This window comes from Muscardinus avellanarius (assembly GCF_963383645.1).
Source record: "Muscardinus avellanarius genome assembly, chromosome: 11".
Taxonomy (NCBI): domain Eukaryota; kingdom Metazoa; phylum Chordata; class Mammalia; order Rodentia; family Gliridae; genus Muscardinus; species Muscardinus avellanarius.
In genome coordinates this window covers 7,929,164-7,947,246 of record NC_137797.1, presented here as the reverse complement: position 1 = coordinate 7,947,246, position 18,083 = coordinate 7,929,164, and positions in this window count along the sequence as shown.

Genomic DNA, 18,083 nt, shown 5'->3' with positions numbered 1-18,083 from the left:
ATGGTGGTGCACACTTGTAATTCCAGTGTTTGGGGAAGCTGAGACAGGAGGATATAGCACAGGTTCAAAGCCAGCCTCAGCTACTTAGGCTCTCAGCAACTTAGTGAGACCCTGTTTCCAAATAAAATATAAAATAGGTCTGGGAGTATAGCCCCGAGGTAGAAAGCCTCTGGGTTTCACCCTCAGTACCACCCCAAAAAAAATTAAGAAAAAAATAGGACTGGGAGCCGGGCGTGGTGGTGCACTCTTGTAATCCCAGTATTTGGGAGGCTGAGACCGGAGGCCCTCTGGCCTTCCACTTTCTCAGGCATGTGCAGAGTGGAACACCAGCCTTGCGGGGCTGTCAGGAGGGGTGAGGGTTACCTGGTGTGGGGTGGGTGCCAGCCTTCAGCAGCTGCCCTTCTGGGAATGGTCTAGGAGGTCCTGACTACACCGAGGTGGTCACCCCAGGCCCAGCAGCTACTGCCAACGGGGAGGGGTGACCACTGCGGGCATGTGACGCAGCCAGCTGCAGACCAGCTGTGTAGCTTTGGGCAAGTTACTCTGCTCCCGGGAGTGCTTCCTGTTTCACAGTGAGGATGCACGACTCAGCCTGCAGCGCCTGACAAGTCAGGCCCTAGCTCCCTCCTTCCAGCAAGTCCCCGGTTCCCTGGAGGGCAAATTTCCAAAGCTGGGCATAGACCCTTTTCCTTGCCAGCCCTCCTGACACCAGCGCTCCTCCTGTCTCAGCCTCCCAAGTACCTGGCGTCAGCAGCTAATCCAGGGAAGCTACCAGCAGAGATAGGGGTGCCCAGCTGAGCAGAGTGGGGCGGGCTCTCCACGTGGGTGCCCCAGCCCCCCCTTCCTCAACAGCTCCTCACACCAGCAAAGCCCCACCCACGCGGGCTGACACAGCACGCTTTAGGATTAAGGCCGGGCTGCCAGGCGCAGGGGTGCACACCTCAATTCTCAGTACTTGGGAGAGACGGGAGGATTCCAGGCTCATGGCCAGCAGTGGCAATTTAGTAAGACCCTCAGCTACTTAGTGAGGACGCTGTTCCAAAATAAAAAATAATAGCCAGGCGTGGTGGCACACGCTTGTAATCCCAGCATTTGGGAGGCTGAGGCAGGAGGATTATGGTTTGAGGACAGTCTCAGCCACTACTTAGTGAGGCCCTGTGCAGCTCAGTAAGACCCTGTTTCAAAATAAAGAATAAAAAATAGGGTGCCAGGCATGGTGGCGCACACTTGTAATCCCAACATTTGGGAGGCTGAAACTAGAGGATCCTAGTTCGCAGACAGCCTCAGCTGCTTAGTGAGTCCCTCCGCAATTTAGTGAGACCCTGTTTCAAAATAAAGAATAAAAAATAGGGTAAGGGGTGTAGCTTGGAGGTCAAAGGCTCCTGGATTCCATCCCCAGGCCCGGAAAAAAAAAAAAATAGGGCTGGGGGTACAGCTCGGAGATAGAATGTCCTTGGGTTCCATTCCCAGTACCTCAAAAAATAAAGATAATAAAAAATAAGCCGGGCATGTGGCACACACCTGCAATGCCAGTACTTGAGGGGCTGAGACAGGAGGATCAAAGGTTTGAGGCCAGTCTCAGCAACTTAGTGAGATCTCTCAGCAATTTACCAAGACCCTATTTTCAAAATTAAAAATAAAATAGGAGCCAGGCATGTTGGCATACGCTTGTAATCCCAGCATTCAGGAGACTGAGACAGGAAGATCGAGGTTCAAGGACAGCCTCAGCTACTCCTTAGTGAGGCCTTTTGCAACTCAGTGAGACCCTGTTTCAAAATAAAGAATAAAGCTGGGCGTGGTGGCACCCGCTTGAATCCCAGCATTCCCACTTGTAATCCCAGCATTCCCAAGGCTGAGACCGGAGATTCGAGGACTGCCTCAGCTACTTAAGCCCTCAGCAACTTAGTGAGACCCGGTTTCAAAATAAAGAATAAAAAATAGGGCAGAGGGTGTAGCTCGGAGGTCAAATGCCTCTGGGTTCCACCCCCAGACCCGGAAAAAAGAAAGAAAGAAAGAATAAAAAATAGAATGCCCCTGGGTTCCATCCCTAGTACCAGAATAAATAAATAAATAAATAAATAAATAAATAAAGCTGAGGATGCAACTCAGAGGTGAAATGCCTTTGTGTTCAATCTCCAGCACTATAAATAAATAAATGTAAATAAATAAATAAATAAATAAATAGAAAATGGCAACCACCCCTGCAGCACCCCAGTTACTGCAACCGGACTGGATTTGACTGTGACCAGAGCGCCCCAGCTCCAAGCCTCCGCACCTGCAGCCGCGGGCCGGCGCTCTCCTGGTCCCCTGGTTCCCCTGGGCCTCCCTCCCTGCCACCGCGTAGCTGAACTTGCGACTCAGAAATGACAGCACCAGCTGGGCGTGGTGGCGCACGCTCCCCGGGCTTCGGAGGCTGAGACAGGAGGATCGCACGGGTTCGAAGCCAGCCTCAGCTACTTAGTGAGGCTCTCAGCAACTTAGTGAGACCCTGTTTCCAAATAAAATATAAAAAAGGTCTGGGAGTATAGCCCGGAGGTAGAAAGCCTCTGGGTTCCACCCCTAGTACCACCAAAAAAAAAAAGAAAAAAGAAAATAGAAATGACAGCACCAGGCCGCGCTGTGGCAGGAGCGCTTATGGCCACCAGGTGGCGCTGCAGACACGTCGTGCACAGTGACCTCGGGCCGCCTAACCTTGTCCTCTCAGCAAAGCCTGCTGGGGTTTGGGGCTGGATCCTGTAGTGCCGCAGGCAGCCCCTGGCCGTCCTGCCCTGCAGTGGCTCCTGGCAGCGCTGGTCTGGGAGCACCCAGAGCTGGGCAGACGGGAGGCCTAGTTGTCCCCCATGGAGTGACTTCTAGGCTCTTTCAGTGGGGGTGGAGAGCTGGAGTCAGCAGGGCCAGGGTCTGAGGCCTGGGATTTGGAGTCTCTTGTTTATTTTTGTTTGTTTGTTTGTTTCTCTATTCTGGATTCTCTCCTCCCAGTCCTCTGCATGCTTTGACACTTTGACTGCCTGGCCCTGAGCCTCCGTTTCCCCATCTGTCAAAAGGGGACAATAATTATGAGCAAGGTCTGTGGGGGGCGGGGTGCTGCTGTTGATAAGGGGCGGAGCCTCCTGAGTGGTGGGTGGTGTGTGCAAGCAAGTGCGTGTGCGTGTGTGTGTGTGTGTGTGTGCGCACGTATGTGCACGCGCACGGGGGCCAGGTGGACAGGAAGCCAGGGGCCGGGGACCTCGGCCTCCTGCTGTCTATGGGGCAAGGTCTCTGGACCTCCCCTGCTGGGGAAGTCCCTGTGGCTGAAGTGCCGGCCTGTGTGTGGGTGTGTGTGAGATCCTGTGTCTGCTTGTGTTGCTGGTTGTGTCTGCTAGGGTCTGAGAGTGTGTGTGTGTAAATACATCTGATTGAGCCGGGCGTGGTGGCGCACACTTGTGATCCCAGCACTTGGGAGGCTGAGACAGGAGGATCGCACAGGTTCAAAGCCAGCCTCAGCTACTTAGTGAGGCTCTCAGCTCCTGGGTTCCCCCCTCTCAATACCACCAAAAAAAAAAAAAAAAAAAACCATCGATCACCTTGGCAGGGGAGGACAGGGGATCCCAGGGCACCCGGAACTTTCTCGCCATGCCAGAAGCATGCCCAGAGCTCAGACAGCAACAAGGACAGAGCCTCGCCCCACCCCAGCCCCTGTGGCAGAATCTTCCTCTCCCTCCCTCACCAGAGCCCGCTTATTTGCATGATATTTGCATACATTTGCATATACACTTGCATACCAGGGTCTTTTTTTTTCCCCCTAAGGGGCCAGGTATCCTGATTCTCACTCCAGCTCCCTAGTCAAGGAGGCTGTGGACGGCCATAGGATGAGGGCAGCCAGGTTCAGTCTGACTCCCTTCTCCAGAGATGCAATTGTTAAGCACAGACTGTGGGCCAGGTGACTCATACACAGGTTCATTTCATCTTCAAGCCGCCCTCTAAGGTGGTTTTCAGTGCTGGGGATGGGATCCAGTACCACACATCCTAGGCACACACTGCCACTGAGCTGCATGCCCAGCCCTGTAAGTCATCTCACACATACAACTTTTTTTTTTTGTACTGGATTAAAAAAAAAAAAAAAAAACAGGGCCCGGGGGTGTAACTCAGAGGTAGAATGCCCCCAGTACTGGAAAAAAAAAAGATACTGGGCCTTGAACTCAGGGTTCACCCTACCTCTGAGCTACACACCCAGCCCTTTTTATGTTTGCTTTTTTTTTCGGTACTAAGGTTGAACCCAGGGGCATACTACCACCGAGCTACATCCCTAGTCCTGTATTCTATTTCAAAAACAGGGTCTCAGCCGGGCGCGGTGGGCACGCTTGTAATCCCCGCCCTTGGGAAGCGGAGACAGGAGGATCGCGCAAATTTGAAGCCAGCCGTGCTGGCTTAAGAGACCCTATTTTCCAAATTAAGGAAAGTATAAAAATAGGTCTGGGAGTGTAGCCCAGAGGTAGAAGGGCTTCCAGGAACCTCAGTACCACCAAAAAAAATAAATAAATAAAAACAGGGTCTCACTAAGTAGCTGAGGCTCTTGTGAACCTGTGATCCTTCTGTCTGCTTCCTAAATACTGGGATCACAAACATGTACCACCATGCCCAGCTATGATTTTGTTTTAAAACAAGATCTCGATAGGTTGCTGGGCATCTCACTAAGCTGCTGAGGCTGTCCTGGAACCTGCGCTTCTCCTAAGCACTGAGATTATAGGCACGTGCCACCACACCTGATTTACCCCTTTTACAGAGAAGAAAATTGAGGTTTCAAGAGATTGACTTGGCTAAAGCCATAGAGGAAGTGGGACTTACACCCGGCTTGGGTGGGCTTCCTGCTGACTCACCAGGAGTGTGGGATAGGGAGGGGAGCCTTCTTTCTTAGCCCCTACCTTCCTGGAAACAAGCCCAGGAGCCCACCTGAGCCCACCTGAGCCCACCTGCCGGCTCCTGTTCCTCTGGCTCAAGGCACTTGATGTCCCTGGGGATGAGGGCTGCTGAGATGTCAGGGAGCCCGGCCCGCTGGTCCTCTGCTCCCAGAGCAGTGCCCTATCCTCCCAGGCCAGCCTCAGCTTCCCAGAGGCGCTGGGGTGCCCTGTCTGAGCAGCCTCTCCCTGAACCCCGGGGCATTCTACCTTTGAGCTACACTCCCAGCTTGCTTTTTATATTTTATTTTGAAACAGGGGCTCACTAAATCACTGAGGCTGGCTTTGAATAGGTGATTTTCCTGTCTCAGCTTTCCAAGTATTGGGATTACAAGCATGGGCCACCTCGCCTGGTTTGCACCTCTGACTTCTGAGCCACTGGGGGCCAGGGGCAAAAAGTCCAACGCCCAGAACACACAACGGGCCAGAAAAGTGCTATAAAGATAAAATCTGAGCCAGGCGTGGTGGCACATGCTGTAATCCCAGCATTCAGGAGGCTGAGACAAGAGGATCACAGGTTCATGGCCAGCCTCAGCTACTTAATGAGGCCCTCTGGAACTTAGTGAGACCCTGTTTCAAGATAAAGATTAAAAAAATAGTATGGCGGAGCCAGGCGTGGTGGCACACGTTTGTAATCCCAGCATTCAGGAGGCTGAGACAGGAGGATCATGGTCACAAACAGCCTCAACTACTTAGTGAGGCCCTTTGCAACTCAGTGAGACCGTGTTTCAAAATAAAAAATAAGCTTGTACTCCCAGCGCTTGGGAGGCTGAGATAGGAGGATCGCACAGGTTCGGAGCCAGCCTGAACTACTTAGTGAGGCTCTCAGCAACTTAGTGAGACCCTGTTTCCAAATAAAGTATAAAATAGGTCTGGAAGGATAGCCTGGAGGTAGAAAAGCCCCTGGGTTCCACCCCCAGTACCACCAAAAACAAACAAAAAAAAAAAAAGAAAGAAAGAAAGAAAGAAAGAAAGAAAGAAAGAAAGAAAGAAAGAAGGAAAGAAAGAAAGAATAAGAAATAGGGCTGGGGGTGTAGCTCAGAGGTAGAATGTCCCTGGGTTTCATCCCCAACACTGCAAAACAAAAACAAAAACAAAACAAAACAACAAATTCAAGTTAAGCTTTGGTGCTTGCTGTAAGGCCGGGCCAGGGGTTCCAGATGTCCACAGGGCCCAGATACTAGTCCTGGCTGTGGGTCCCTGGCAAGGCCCTTGTGCTCCCTGGGCTTCAGGATCCTCTTGGAGGTGCCAGGAGGCTGGGGCGCCTCTCCAGGGGCCTGCCTCCGCAGCAGGGGGGCTGGCCTGGCTCCTCCACTGTCTCCTGGCCTTCCCTGCGGGGTTTCCGGTCAAGCAGTGGAGAGTGGGACAGGCCTTCACCTTCCTTCGGGGCTAGGCTGGGGGCCACATCTGGAGTTGAAATGTGACAAACAGGGCTGGTGGGTGAGGGGATGGCTGGCTCAAGACGGAGTTTAAAAATACCCTCTGTCATCTACAGCCTGGGCTCCCAGGGCTGGGTGACATCACGGGGCACAGGATGTCCCTGGCAGGGGCTGGAGTGCAAGGGGACATGACTGGGGCGGGGTCGGATCTGCCCTTACAGGGAGGCTGCGTCTGGAGAGCGAGCGCAGGTCAGGGCGGACCTCAGGTGAAGGGCTGCCGCTGTCCTCCCCCACACGGGGAACATTCCATTCTGATCTGAGAAACTGAGGCCCAGGGAGGCTGAGCCAGGCCCCACTTTGACAGATTTGCCAGCCCTAGGCTCTCAGTGGATGGTTCTGGAAGCCTGGCGGGCATATGGGGAAGATTGTGGAGGCAAGGCCCCCTGGGTGGGGAGAGAACTGAGCAGATGCTTAGTCCTGTTTTGCTTTGTTTTTTTTTTCAGTTCTGGGGGTGGAACCCAGGCCATTCTACCTCTGAGCTACATCCCCAGCCTTATTTTTTATTTTAAACAGGGTCGTAAGCCGGGCGTGGTGGCGCACGCTTGTAATCCCCGCGCTTGGGAGGCTGAGACAGGAGGATCGCACAGGTTCCAAGCCAGCCTCAGCTACTTAGGCTCGCAGCAATTTAGTGAGACCCTGTTTCCAAATAAAGTATAAAATAGGTCTGGGAGTATAGCCCGGAAGTAGAAAAGCCCCTGGGTTCCACCCCCAATACCACACGCACACACACAAAAAAATTAAACAGAGTCTCACTGCGTTGCAAAGGGCCTCACTAAGTAGTTTAGCTGAGGCTGCAGTGAACCACAATCCCCCGGTCTCAGCCTCCCAAATGCTGGGATTACGAGCGCACCACCACTTCCGGTTGTTTGTTTTTTTGGTACTGGGCGCTCTACCTTCAAGCTATACGCTAGCCCTTTTATTTTATTTTATTTTGAAACAAGGTCTCCCTAATTGTGACTATACCACAATAAACCAGCTCCTCCAGCCCACCCTACAAGCCCTGCTCCTCACTGACCCCGCGGAGGTGTGCACCCATTTGTCTTGGGGAGACCTGTGTGCCATGCAAACTGTACCACTGAGCTACCCCAGCCAGCGCTTTTATTTTGCAGACTCAGAGGGAGACTAAGAGCTGGGATGGTCCCTCCCAGCCATCCCCAGCCCAGGTCTGCAGCTCAGGGGAGTCAGGGAGAGGGAAGGGAGCCTTGTCCCCCAGCTTCCCTGACTCCTCTGCTCCCCATCCTGTGCGGCCCAAACCAGCCCCCCTGCCTGGCCAGACCCTTCCTGCCTCCCAGTCCCTGCTCCCCTGGACCCCATGATGCAAGCCTGGCTTCACCCAAGTGCTCTCGGGCCCCACAGTAACTGCTATTTCAGGCCTCTGAGCAGCTGAATAAGCTGTTCCGCTGCCTGGAATGACCCCTCTAGCCTCTGCCAAGGAATCTCCTCTTCATCCTGCGACCTCGGCTCCCAGCAGGCACTGGGCCAAGATGGCAACGACTGACTGCTTTGCTTTCTGTACCAACAACTTTTGGGGGAACAGGAACTGTTTTACTCACCTATGTCCATGTCTAGCCTGGTTCAAGGAATTAAACTGTGTGTGTGTGTGTGTGTGTGTGTGTGTGTGTGTGTGTGTGTGTGTGTGTGGTACTGGGGATGGAACCCAGGGACGTTCTACCTCAGGCTACCCTCCCAGCCCTACTTTGCAGGGATGCCACAGGATGAGGTCTTGATATCCTTTGGCAGACAGTGGAAAGTTTGGCCAGTGGAGAGTTGTCCTGAGGCCAAATTGGGACACTCTCTGGCCAAGTCCCCCAGGCAGCCCTCCCCTCCATGGAGGCCCCCACGGCCTCTGACCTTGCCCCTGCCCTCTGCCCTGACTTCCATCGCTATGAAATCAAAGCAGGTGATGTCCCAGCCTCCCTCCCTGGAGATCCCAGGGAGGAAAAAAAAAAAAAAAAAGAAATCCCAGGGACCTTTTTTTGAGGAGAGGGGGCCTGGGGATGGAACCCAGGGGCATTTGACCTCCAAGCTACACCCACTGCCCTAATTTTTTATTCTTTATTTTGAAACAGGGTCTCACTAAATTGCAGAGGGCCTTACTGAATAGCTGAGGCTGTCCGGGATGGCGATCTTCCAGTCTCAGCTCCGCTACCGCGCCCGGCTCCAGGGAGCATTATTTATTTATTTATTTATTTATTTATTTATTTATTGCGGGTCTGGGAGTGGAACCCAGGGGCATTCGACATCCGAGCTACACCTCCTGCCCTATTTTTTTATTCTTTATTTTGAAACCGGGTCTCACTAAGTTGCAGAGGGCCTCACTAAGTAGCTGAGGCTGTCCGCGAACCACGATCCTCCGGTCTCAGCCTCCCTCCCGAATGCTGGGATGAGAAGTGTGTGCCACCGCGCCCGGCTCCAGGGAGCAAGTTTCAAAGGCAGAGGCGCAGGCCTTGTCTGCAGGAGGCCCACGCAGAGGGACCTGGCTGGAGCCCTGGAATCAGCAGTATTAAGTCTACAGGGGCGGCGCCCCTGCCTTGGGGGGCTTCCCCGGGGAGCGCGTGGACGCCCCACCTGGGGAAGGAGCGTGTGCAGCAACGGTGGGTGTGAGCGGGGTGGCAGCTGCCCGGGCAGAGGGCCGCCAGGGAGCCTGCAGCGCCGCCGGGTCGGAGCGGTCTGCGGGAGGCAGCGCGCCGGAGGGCGACCCGCCTCGCACGCGCGGCCCCGGGTCCCCCCACGCCGCCCGCGGGCGCGGACGGGGCTGCCCTGGGTCACGGAAAGGCACTGCCCGAGGACTCACAAGAGGGCGCCGCGCCAAGTGCCCCGCCCACCGAGACGCCCCGCCCACCAAGACGCCCCGCCCACCAAGGGCTCCGCCCGGAGACGCCCCGCCCACAGCAGGTGCTCCGCCGTTTATGTAACCCCTTCCCCTTCCCTGCTGAGGTGCCCGCGCCCCCCTCCTCTGGCGCGGCCTCTCCGTCCCGGCCCTCCGCCCTTCCTCTTAGTGCCCCAAGGGGAACTGACGCCCCTGTCCAGCGGGCCCCCCGCGGGGCTGGGGGTGACTGCCAAGCTAAGATGCTTGGGTGCTCAGGGGAGCCTGCGCTGCGGTGGGAGCTCCAGCCGGGACCTGGGCCACAGGCCGTGGTTTCCCCCTCTGGGCTGGATTTTGGGGACTCCAGAGCTCCCTCGCCCAGGAGGCCTTCCACAGCCACCCCTCCCAGCCCATTGTGCCTGGGCCACCCTGTCTTAAATTCGAACGTGGGGCAGAGAAGCCCTCATGATAGCTGGTTCTTTGCTTACTGCTGTGTGACCTTGGGGTGACCTTGGCTCAGGAGCTTCAGCGTCTCCACCTATAAAAGGGCCCCATGGACCTGGGCCTGGATGTGCACAGGCCTATAACCCCAGCCTTTGGGAGGCTGGGACAGGAGGATCATAGGTTGGAGGACGGTGCATGGTAGCTTAGTAAGACCTTGTTTCAAAGTAAAACATAAAGGGTTGGGAGTATAGGTCAGAGGTAGAAACACTCTGGGTTCAAACACCCCCCCCCCCCAGTCACAGGGAAGAAGAGGGCCAAGTCAGCACTTGCAAGTCCTTAGCTAGGTAACTAGGGACTCTTCGACCCCTGACCTGCCCCGCCCAGGGCCCTGGCACAGGGCAGGACCTGGCCTGGTGGGTGGTGTCTTCTGGGCCAGTCAGCTAACCGTGGACCTTGGTCTTTGCCCAGCACGGCTGTCCAGCCTGCCTTGTGGCTCGGGCTACAGCTGCAGGTGGAGCTGTGCCCTGTGGGCTGGTGCAGTGGGAGGATTTCCCAGCCACCCTCGTGGTCCCTGCAGTCCCTCCCAGGTCTCACCACCTGCTGCCTGTTTTGAGCACCTAAGAATAGGCTCTGGAGCCAGGTGTGGTGGTGCACATCTGTAATCCCAGCATTTAGGAGGCTGATATAGGAGGATGGAAATTCAGTGACAGCCTCAGCTACTACTTAGGCTGTTTGCAACTCAGTGAGACCCTGTTTCAAAATAAAAAGTAAAAAATAGAGCTGGGGGTGTATCTCAGAAATAGAATGTCCCTGGGTTCTATCCCCAGTACCAAAAAAACCCCATGAAAAATAAATAAAAAATAAATAAATATCATGAGTGGGAAAGCTAGGAGTTATCCTACATGCCTTTAAGCCTTGCAAGCAACAGTGTCTGTGTTCAAAGTCTGGCTCCAGACCCACATGTGTTGGCAACAAAATCTACTACCCTCAGTACTGTTTGACCAGTTGAAGGAAGGCGTGTGCTCCTGCGCTGCAGCCAGCCCTTCCTGGGCGCTGCTTGGGTCGCCAGGATCTGTGTTTGGATTCTGCCACCTGTGTCCTGTGCGAGGCTGAGTGATTGGATTCAGCTGCTATGTCCCCAAAGAACCCTTTGGCCCCTCTTTGGACAAGCTCTAACCTTGGGGAGTATCCTAGGGTTTCCCCCATTCTGCCCCCTAACATGGGCTTGTCACTGTGACTTTTTTTTTGTGTGTGTGGTACTGGGGGTGGAACCCAGGGGCTTTTCTACCTCTGGGCTATACTCCCAGACCTATTTTCTATTTTATTTGAAAACAAGGTCTCACTAAGTTGCTGAGAGCCTCACTCAGTAGCCGAGGCTGGCTTTGAACCTGTGCGATCCTCCTGTCTCAGCCTCCCAAGCTCGGGGATTACAAGCGTGCGCCACCACGCCCGGCTGTCACTGTGACTCTTGAAGCTGTTTCCTCAGCTATAAAATGAGCAATAGCATCTGCCTGCTGGGTGGCTGCCAGAATTTGGAACAATGCAGGTGCAGCTCCTGTCTCACGGAAGCCCTTGGTAAGTAAATGTTATTTTTGCTTACGTGGTGACAGCAAACTTACCCAAGTAGGCCCTTTCTTTGTGTGCTTTCCATTCTGCCATTCAGACCCAAAGAAGCAAGTACCATTTTTTTTTTTTTTGGTGTGTATGGTACTGGGGATAGAATCCAGGGGCATTGTACCTCTGGGCTACACTCAGCCGTATTTTATTTTTTATTTGGAAACAAGGTCTTGCTAAGTTGCAGAGGGCCTCACTAACTTGCTGAAGTTGACTTTAAACCTGTGTTTCTCAAAAGTACTAGGATTACAGATGAGTGCCACCATGCCTGGCCTCTCTCTCTCTCTCTCTCTCTCTCTCTCTCTCTCTCTCTCTCTCTCTATCTATCTATCTAATTTTGTGGTACTGGGGATGGAACCTAGGAGTATTCTATCTTCAAGGTACACCCCCAACCCTATTTCCTTCCTTCCTCCCTCCCCTCCCCTCCTCTCCTCTCCTCTCCTCTCCTCTCCTCTCCTCTCCTCTCCTCTCCTCTCCTCTCCTCTCCTCTTCTCTTCTCTCTCTCTCTCTCTCTCTCTCTCTCTCTCTCTTTCGTGGTACTGGGGGTAGAAACCAGAAGCTTTCTACTTCTGGACTATACTCCCAGCCCTATTTTTTTATATTTTATTTGGAAACAGGGTCTTACTAAATTGCTGAGAGCCTAAGTTGCTGGCTTCAAACCTGCACGATCCTCCTGTCTCAGCCTCCCAAGCACAGGGATTACAAGCGTGCGCCACCATGCCCGGCTTATTCTTTTTTTTGTGTGTGGGGGGGTCTGGGGATGGAACCTAGGGGCATTTAACCTCCGAGCTACAGCCCCTGCCCTATTTTTTATTCTTTATTTTGAAACCGGGTCTCACTGAGTTGCAGATGGTCTCACTAAGTAGCTGAGGCTGTCCACAAACCACAATCCTCCGGTCTCAGCCTCCTGAATGCTGGGATTACAAGTGTGTGCCACCACGCCCGGCTCCAGCTTATTCTTTTATTTTTGAAATGGAGCCTCACTAAGTTGAGGAGGGTCTCAATAAGTTGCTGAGGCTGGATGTGAACCTGAGCTCCTCCTGTCTCAGCCTCCCAAGTACTGGGATTACAAATATTTGCCACCATGCCTGGCATGCACATACACATACAAACACATACACATTTTTTTTTCTGGTATTGAAAACTGAACCCAGGGCATTCTACGTCTGAGCGGTACCCCAGCCCTATTTTATTTTTATTTTGAAACAAATGCTAGGTCTTACTAGTTTGATGAGAGTCTTATTACTTGCTGAGACTGGCCTCAAACCTGTGATCCTCCTGTCTCAGCCTCCCAAGTACTGGGATTACAAGCGTGTGCCACCATGTCCGGCGAGATGCCATTTTTCAAACGAACAACTGAGTTTCAGAAGGGTGGTGACCTCGCCAAGGTCACTCAGGCAGTTAGCCACCAGGCAGTGTTGTCAGGGTTCTGCCGTCTTCTAGAACTTAGCTGACATGACGGCCAGTGGTTGGTGGTAAGGGGGAAGTAAGGCACGAGGTAGAGAAGGGTTGTGGCGCCCCTGCAGGGTGCCAGGCCTTGGTGCCCGGGCGGCTGAACAGGTTGTAAGAATAGCCCTTTGCTCGGGCTGGCCACCCCTCCACCCAGTTGGCAGGCTGCCCTGCCCTCTGCCAGTCTCTGTTCCCTGTTGGCTGGCCAAGTCATGGAGCAGTCCAGGACATTGTGTCCAGAGAGAGGGCTCAGCAGGCGCCCCCACACACCATGGTGTTGACCTTCCCGCCCCTCCGGGCCTCGGGCCAAGCTGGCCTGTCCCCAGCCCTGGCATGAACAGGAGGCCGGAGCTGCCCCGCAGGACGGTGCCTCAGCCACATGGGCTGCCTTCATCCGGCCTTGCTTACGGGGTGGCCCTGCTGCAAGGCACGTGTTCTGTCTGCAAGACAGCCCGGGTCCCCCGGGACAGGCCCCGGTGCTGCTCAGGACAAGCCAGCGGCTCCTAGCTGCCTTTTTTTCTGCCCTTGGCATTTTTATTCTGCCTGTCCCAAAACACCAGCTGATCCATGCTGCGATCTCTCCCCTTGGACAGAGAGCCAGTTGTGTGGACAGAGAGCCTGCGTGCTGTGCACTGGGCATGGCGTGTCTCTCCGCTTTACAAAGTTGAGCTACAGAGAGAGGGCTGGATTCACACAGATCCATGTAGCCAGCGGGGCATGGTGGCATGCATCTGTCCTCCCAGTGCTCGGGAGGCTGAGACAGGAGGACCACAGGTTTCAAGAACAGCCTCAGCAAGTAGTGAGACTCAGCAACTTGGCAAGACCCTTTTTCAAAACACAAAGTAAAATTGGGCTGAATGAGCCGGGCATGGTGGCGCACGCTTGTCATCCCAGCACTTGGGAGGCTGAGACAGGAGGATCGAGGTTTACGGACAGCCTCAGCTACTACTTAGTGAGGCCCTGTGCAACTCGGTGAGACCCTGTTTCAAAATAAAGAATAAAAAAAAAAATAGGGCTGAGACTGGAGGATCGCAGTTCATGGACAGCCTCAGCTACTACTTAGGCAATTTGCATCTCAGTGAGACCCTGTTTCAAAATAAAGAATATAAAATAGGGCTGGGGTGTAACTTAGGGGTAGAATGCCCCCGGTACTGCAAGAAAAGGAGGAGGAGGAGGAGGAGGAGGAGGAGGAGGAGGAGGAGGAGGAGGAGGAGGAGGAAGAGCAGCAGCAGCAGCAGCAGCAGCAGCAGCGGGGTCTTGCTAAGTTGCTGAGACTGGCTGAAAGCTGCCAGTCTCCCGTTTGAGTGTCCTAAGTACTGGGACCACAGGCGTGTGCCACCCTGCCAGCCATATTACGCTGTTGCATCTCCCTGAGGACGTACCTCCACGAGGATTTCCTCCTTTCCTTATCATATCTGCTGTTTCTCTTGCCCGCTGGAATTCATGAGCCGGGCGGGGTAGGCAGGAGGGCCCCTGCCTCGGGTCTGCACATCTCACACTGAGAACAGGGCTCCACGCACGGCAGGGGCAGTGCGGATTTGTTGAAGGCTGTTTGGCCCTTCCAATCCTTCTGAACCTTTCAGCTTTTTCTTTTCTTTTCTGTTTTTTTTTTTTTTTTTTTTGGAGGGGGCAGGGGTAGGGAGAGGTGGAGGTGTTGTTTTTTGTTTTTTTATTTTTTGGTGATGCTGGGATGGAACCCAGGGGCCATCTACCTCCGAGCTACACCCCCAGCCCTATTTTATTTTTTTTATTTTGAAACAGGATCTCACTAAATTGCAGAGGTCCTAGCTGAATTGCTGACTCCGGCTGTCTACGCCTCTCAAGTACTGGGATTACAGGCATGTACCACCACACCTGGTTTATATTTTGTTTTGAAACAGGGTCTTAGCCAGGTGTGGTGGTGTATACCTGTAATCTTAGTATCTCATGCCCAGCTTGAAGGATCACAGGTTTGAAGTCAGCCTCAGCAACTCAGTAAGACCTTGTTTCAAACTGAAAACAATAAGATAGGCTGGGCATGGTGGCGCACATTTGCAATCCTAGTATTTGGAAGATTAGAACAAGCGGGATTTAGGTTCAAAGATAGCCTCTGCAAGTAGTGAGACTCTCATCAACCTCATGAGACCTCGTTTCCAAATAAAAATAAAATAGGGCTGGGGTGTATCTTAGAGGTAGAATGCCTCTGGGTTCAATCTCCTGTGCCACAAAATAATTAAAATACCCAGGCGTGGTGGCGCACGCTTGTAATCCCAGCATTCAGGAGGCTGAGACCGGAGGATCACGGTTCGTGGACAGCCTCAGCTACTCAGCGAGGCCCTCTGCAACTTAGTGAGACCCTGTTGCAAAATAAAGAATAAAAAATAGGCCGGGCGTGGTGGCGCGCGCTTGTAATCCCCGCACTTGGGAGGCAGAGACAGGGGGATCGCGCAGGTTCGAAGCCAGCCACGCGCGCTGGTTTAGGAGACCCTGTTTCCAAATAAAAATGTAAAAATAGGTCTGGGAGTGTAGCCCGGAGGTAGAAGGGCTTCCAGGAACCCCAGTACCACCAAAAAAAAAAAAAAATAGGGCAGGGGGTGTGGCTCAGAGGTTGAATGCCTCTCAGCCTCAGCAAGTAGTGAGACTCCCATTAACCTAGCAAGACCCCACACGAGGCTCCACTGTGAGTTTGCAGCCTCAACAACCTAGAACCCACTTCCCTTGCTGGCTGTGAAACTCCACACTGAAAACGAGAGCGTCTGCAGGCTCGCATCCCAGCCGTGTGGGGACTTGTCCCCGGCCCGCGTCGCTGGTCAGGCCCCGGGAAGGAGGCGTGTGCCACTCCACCAGGACTCGAGAGATGGCTGCGGCAGAGCAGACAGTGGCACCCCTTGGCCTGGGGGTGCTGACGCGGGCAGGCAATGACAGCAGAGTTGGCTGCGTGACTCACCCTCCCCGCCCTCTGTCTCTCCAGGGAGAAACTCCCAGGGGCTGTAGGGGCATCACTGAGGGCTGGGCCCATCCGGAGCAGGCCTGTGCCTGGAACCCAGGGTGTGGGAGATGCTGGACTTCACAGGATGCCCTTTTGCTGGGCCAGCAGCTCCCGCCAGGCCAGAGCAGGGTGGGCGGCCTTTTCTGCAGTTTTCTTTTCTGCCCGCCTGGTCCTGCTGCTGGCGAGCTTGGTTCTGGCCAGTTTGCTGCTGCAGGGAAGTCCACTGGACTGGGCTGGTTGGTGCCATTTGGGGGTGGACAGTAATGGCCATGATGAGGAAAGTGACACTTGGTGATACTTGCTGTTCACGGCCTTGCTTACCCCAGGCACCAGTGGCTCAGCAATTCCACACAGCCATTATTCTGCTTAAATCTCACAAGGAAGTACAATTATCATCTCCATTTTATTTTGTGGAACTGGGGATGGAACCCAGGGCATTCAACCTTGGAGCTACGCCCCTTGCCCTTTTTATTTTTTGTTTTGAAATAGGGTCTCATCCGGTGGCTGAAAGTCTCACCAAGTTGCTGAGACTGACCTTGAAGCTGAGATCCTCCTATTTTAGCCTCCCAAGTACTGGGATTGAAATAAACCAGGACGGGCATGGTGGCGCACGCTTGTAATCCCTGCGCTAGGAAGGTGGAGACAGGAGGATCGCGCGGGTTCATAGCCAGGCTCCCTGGTTTAGGAGGCCCTGTTTCCCGAAAAAATATAAATAAGTCTGGGAGTGTAGCCTGGAGGTAGAAGGGTTTCCAGGAACCCCAGTACCACCAAAAAACAAACAAACAAAAAACAGGTCTGGCTTATTTTATTTTTGTATTACTGAGGATCAAACCAAGAGGTTCTCTATCACTGAGCTACACCCAAGCCCCTCTTTTTTGTAGTATTGGGGAGTGAACCCAGGTGCATTCTACCTCTGAGTTATACCCCCAGCCCTATTTTACTTTTTATTTTATTTTTTATTTTCTTGTTTTTGGTGGTACTGGGGTTCCTGGAAACCCTTCTACCTCCGGGCTACACTCCCAGACCTATTTTTATTTGGAAACAGGGTCTCTTAAACCAGAGAGGTTGGCTTTGAACCTGTGCCATCCTCCTGTCTCCGCCTCCCAGGTGCGGGGATTACAAGCGTGCGCCACCACGCCCGGCTTATTTTTTAATTTTATTTATTAATTTGCTTATGTGGTATTGAGAAATGAAAGTGGAGGTATTCTACCTTCGAGCTACACTCCCTCCCCTCTTTTTTTATTTTTATTCTGAAACAAGGTCTCACTAGGTTGATGAGAATCCTGCTACTTGCTGAGGCTGTCCTCGAACCTGAGATCCTCCTGTCTCAGCCTCTCAAGTATCGGGATTCAAGTATGCACCACCATGCCCAGCCTAATTATTTATTTTGTGGTACTGGGAATTGAACACAGGGGCATTCTACCTCTGAGCTATATACCCTGCTCAAATTATTTTGTGTGTGTGTGTGTGTGGGGGGGGTGTCTGGGGATGGAACCCAGAGGAATTTGACCTCTGAGTTACACCCCATGCCTTATTTTTTTTATTATTTTGAAACAGGGTCTCACTAGGTTACAGAGGGCCTAAGTAACTGAGGCTATCAATGAACCAGGATCCTCCGGTCTCAGCCTCCTGAATGCTGGGATTACAAACGTGTGCCACCATGCCCAGGTAGCCCAATTTTTAAATTTTTATTTATTTGGTGGTACTGGGGTTCCTGGAAACCCTTCTACCTCTGGGCTACACTCCCAGACCTATTTTTATATTTTTACTTGGAAGCAGGGTCTCTTAAACCAGCCAAGGCTGGCTTCGAACATGCTGATCCTCCTGTCTCTGCCTCCCAAGTGCAGGGATTACAAGCATTTGCCACCACACCTGGTTTTTATTCTTTATTTTGAAACAGTGTCTCACTAAGTTGTGGAAGGCCTCAGTAAGTAGCTGAGGCTGGCCACAAACTGCATCCACCTGCCTCCGCCTCCCAAGTACTGGGATTACAAGTGTGTGCGGTGGCTCGGGGTGTTGGGGGTGCTAGGTCTAGAGCAGCTGAAGGCTAAGCCTCCCTCTTCCTCCAAGGGACACTTCCTAACAGCCACAGGTACCCACCCATCAGGGCTCTGCTTCCAGACCTGGCCCACCACCGCCAACTAAGGGAAGGGAGAGCCTCCAAGGCGGAAGGCCCGTGGTGCTGGGCACTAGAGGCCACCAGACCCGTGTCCACCCAGGGGCCAGTCCCTGCGAGGATGCCCAGCTACCTCCCACACCTACAGGGCCACCCCTGTTGTCTCCATCCCAAAAGGGACCCCAGAAAAAAAAGCCGGGAGCAAGGAGAGGGCTATTATATGTCATGCTTTTAATACAAACTTAAAAAAATCTGGAACAATATAAACTGTACAGATTTGATCAATCTTGTTTTGCTTTTAAACTAAATCTCT